This window comes from Lucilia sericata, unplaced genomic scaffold (assembly GCF_015586225.1).
Source record: "Lucilia sericata isolate MDLA Ls3-8-SP2 unplaced genomic scaffold, ASM1558622v1 Contig004614F_arrow, whole genome shotgun sequence".
NCBI lineage: Eukaryota > Metazoa > Arthropoda > Insecta > Diptera > Calliphoridae > Lucilia > Lucilia sericata.
The window spans coordinates 18342-22398 of NW_023997299.1; the positions used below are offsets into that span (position 1 = coordinate 18342).

The 4057-nt window shown below is 31.1% G+C and overlaps 2 non-coding genes across 2 annotated transcripts; both read right to left on the reverse strand.

Moving 5' to 3' along the window:
- Positions 1-712: 712 nt before the first annotated feature.
- Trnav-aac lies at positions 713-786 on the reverse strand. Its single transcript has one exon. It is a non-coding gene; the product is annotated as a tRNA-Val (tRNA).
- Positions 787-1491: 705 nt separating this feature from the next.
- On the reverse strand, positions 1492-1564 carry Trnav-aac. The gene has a single exon. It is a non-coding gene; the product is annotated as a tRNA-Val (tRNA).
- Positions 1565-4057: the final 2493 nt, after the last annotated feature.

The following is a 4057-nucleotide window of genomic DNA, read 5'->3' on the forward strand; positions in this document are numbered from 1 at the left end:
CTACTGTTGACGGGTTAAAGCTAATAAAATTGAAAAGGGACTGTTATTTTATTCGTTTTTTTAAAGGCATTTTATATGCTGAAACATGTTTTGTATCATTATCAGCGTAATCATTGTTTTATTTATTTCTCATTTTTTTGGTTGGTAACTGACTACTAGTTTTTTTTCTTAGACATCGTTTATGGTGCTTTTACCCAAAAGGGTCTGCTGCTTTATGGCCGGCTTTATTTTTGGTCTAAACATGGTTATTTTACAGTTTGTCGTACAAATTGTGGGTTTATTTGTTAAGCGAGTTTATTATTTGCGTTTATATTATTAGATTTTTTGGTTTTTGTGGGTTCTTTTTTTTTTTTGCTAACGAAATAAATGTATAAAATATTTAGTGGATTTTGGAAAACGGTTTTAGACGCTTGTGGTTATGGCCTTCTTTATCTGATATTTAGCCAAGGCTAATCGTTTACACGCTTGAATAAAAATAACAAAATTAACATTTGGTTAATGCGTTAACAAATCTTACTAAAGTAAAATAAAATGTTTTTTTTTTGTCTAATAAATTATATAAAAGGTAGATAGTAATTGAAGAAAGAAGCCTTATGTTTTTCACATCCTGATGGCCATTATTTTTGGACATGGATAACATTAACTGATCAACTTTTCTTAAAATTTTTTTGTTTCATAAAATTATTTAGTTAATTACTAAAAAAAGATTATGTGTTTCCGCCCGGGATCGAACCGGGGGCCTTTCCGCGTGTTAGGCGGATGTGATAACCACTACACCACGGAAACTATATCTATCGGGGGATTTTTGAAAAATTTTATAGAAATGTAATATTGATAAAGTTTTATATTAAAAACTATTTTATTTATAAAAAAAAACTTGTTTTTCAATTTTAATCCTATAAATAACTTTGTAAAATCTTGATTGGATACAATAAATGCTTAATTTAAAATTTTAAATATCAGGTTTCTGTATAACAAACTGTTTTACGGTGATTTTTCAATACTACGGGCAATTTCTATAATAAGCCGCCGCCGCCGAACAAAAATGTTTGCGCCGTCGCCGATCATTTCCAACGGCTTGTATATCTGATCGGGCATTAACCTTGAATGATTGTGATGATAAGAACTATGATCAAAAATCGATTTTTATATGAAAGAGAAAGAAAATCTGTGATCATACTTTCCACCAACTCGATTTGTATATGAAAATTCTAAAATCGACGGTATATCCTTAAATAACTCTCCAATCTAGAGAATAAAGAATATCTGTGATCATATTTTTTTATCAAAACTGTTTTTTATATGAAAAAGCAAAAATCGGTTGTAAATTCAGGATGTTTCATATAACGCTCCAATCAAGAAAATCTTTGATCACTCATATTTTTTATAAAATTGCGCCTATTTGAGAATAATTTGTGAATTTAGATTTTATTTATAAAAATTATTAAAAAAAAATTATACAATTCTGAAAGTAAACAAAAAATTATTATGTGTTTCCGCCCGGGATCGAACCGGGGGCCTTCCGCGTGTTAGGCGGATGTGATAACCACTACACCACGGAAACTGTGAGTACCGTTATGTTCATAGTGGTATATATTGTAAAACCCAAAAATATCTAGTCACAATTTTAGAAAACTGATTTTGTAAACCTAATCACGTTCGTAACACAAAAATTGAAAGTTGACCTAAATTTATTACAATACGCATAGAATTTTAATTAATTATAGTTAACTGTTAAAATATAACGGATTTTTATTTTTAAATTATACACTTATAAACATTTTACAGTTTGTTGTAAAACTATTTGCTGGTTTTTAGTATCAGGGGATGTAGCTCAGATGGTAGAGCGCTCGCTTAGCATGTGAGAGGTACGGGGATCGATGCCCCGCATCTCCAATCTGATTTTTTTATCAAAATTAAAGACATTACTGGGTTTATTAATTAAATTAATGAAATACCCTTTGTAAGGCCGTTTGGCGTCAAAATTACTCACCCTTACAATAAACGAATAACTTTGACAGCTTAAAAATTATGATTATGCCTAGAAAATAATTCCAATTATCCCTTATTGACCCATTTCAAAATCAAAAAAACTGTCTATAAATAATAACAAAAATAATTAAATAAAACGCCTAGAAAAAGACAGACAATTAACTTGAATTTCTTACAATTAACTTTTGCTAAAATGCTGATTCAACAGAAATTTAGCAATTACAAAAAGTATTTACAAAAGTTACAAATTAATGGCAAAGTTTTGTTAGTTTTCTTTTTCTCCATAAAAAAACACAATACCAAAAATTAAGCCATTTAAATCGTTCGAGTATTAATCATACGCAAATTCTTTGTTCAATTATTTAAATAAATTGAAACGTTTGGAAAACAAAAACATAAACAAAAAGTGAAAAGAAGTAAGAGTTTAAGTTGTGGCAACCATCTTGTTTAACGGTATTATAAATCAAAAATGTATTCGTTAAACCATAAAAGATTTATGTGGTGCTAAATATAAAACTTTTATCATCATATCACTTATTTTTTTATTTTTCTTTTTTTGTCAGGAGAACTTTGTTTTTTAGCTGTTTTGATATTTCAAGTGTTTTTTCGGTAGTTTTTCTTTTACTTTTTTTTTTAAAACCCCGACAGACATACCTTAAACATTTACAACACTAAACAGCAAAACTGTAATAAATGAATGGAGCCTTAAAGGAAATGATTCTTTAGCCAAAAGTCATTTAATTTGGTTTTAGAATAAAATGAACTTTGTTCACTTCTAGTTCTGGTTTAGTTCTAGTTCAGTTCCAGTTTAGTTCTAGTTCAGTTCCAGTTCAGTTCTAGTTCAGTTCCAGTTCAGTTCTAGTTCAGTTCTAGTTCAGTTCTAGTTCAGTTCTAGATCAATTCTAGTTCAGTTCTAGTTCAGTTCTAGTTCAGTTCCAGTTCAGTTCTAGTTCAGTTCTAGTTCAGTTCTAGTTCAGTTCTAGTTCAGTTCTAGTTCAGTTCTAGTTCAGTTCTAGTTCAGTTCTAGTTCAGTTCTAGTTCAGTTCTAGTTCAGTTCTAGTTCAGTTCTAGTTCAGTTCTAGTTCAGTTCTAGTTCAGTTCTAGTTCAGTTCTAGTTCAGTTCTAGTTCAGTTCTAGTTCAGTTCTAGTTCAGTTCTAGTTCAGTTCTAGTTCAGTTCTAGTTCAGTTCTAGTTCAGTTCTAGTTCAGTTCTAGTTCAGTTCTAGTTCAGTTCTAGTTCAGTTCTAGTTCAGTTCTAGTTCAGTTCTAATTCAGTTCTAGTTCAGTTCTAGTTCAGTTCTAGTTCAGTTCTAGTTCAGTTCTAGTTCAGTTCTAGTTCAGTTCTAGTTCAGTTCTAGTTCAGTTCTAGTTCAGTTCTAGTTCAGTTCTAGTTCAGTTCTAGTTCAGTTCTAGTTCAGTTCTAGTTCAGTTCTAGTTCAGTTCTAGTTCAGTTCTAGTTCAGTTCTAGTTCAGTTCTAGTTCAGTTTGTTCAGTTCTAGTTCAGTTCTAGTTCAGTTCTAGTTCAGTTCTAGTTCAGTTCTAGTTCAGTTCTAGTTCAGTTCTAGTTCAGTTCTAGTTCAGTTCTAGTTCAGTTCTAGTTCAGTTCTAGTTCAGTTCTAGTTCAGTTCTAGTTCAGTTCTAGTTCAGTTCTAGTTCAGTTCTAGTTCAGTTCTAGTTCAGTTCTAGTTCAGTTCTAGTTCAGTTCTAGTTCAGTTCTAGTTCAGTTCTAGTTCAGTTCTAGTTCAGTTCTAGTTCAGTTCTAGTTCAGTTCTAGTTCAGTTCTAGCTCAGTTCTAGTTCAGTTCTAGTTCAGTTCTAGCTCAGTTCTAGTTCAGTTCTAGTTCAGTTCTAGTTCAGTTCTAGTTCAGTTCTAGTTCAGTTCTAGTTCAGTTCTAGTTCAGTTCTAGTTCAGTTCTAGTTCAGTTCTAGTTCAGTTCTAGTTCAGTTCTAGTTCAGTTCTAGTTCAGTTCTAGTTCAGTTCTAGTTCAGTTCTAGTTCAGTTCTAGTTCAGTTCTAGTTCAGTTCTAGTTCAGTTCTAGTTCAGTTCTAGTTCAGTTCTAGTTCAGT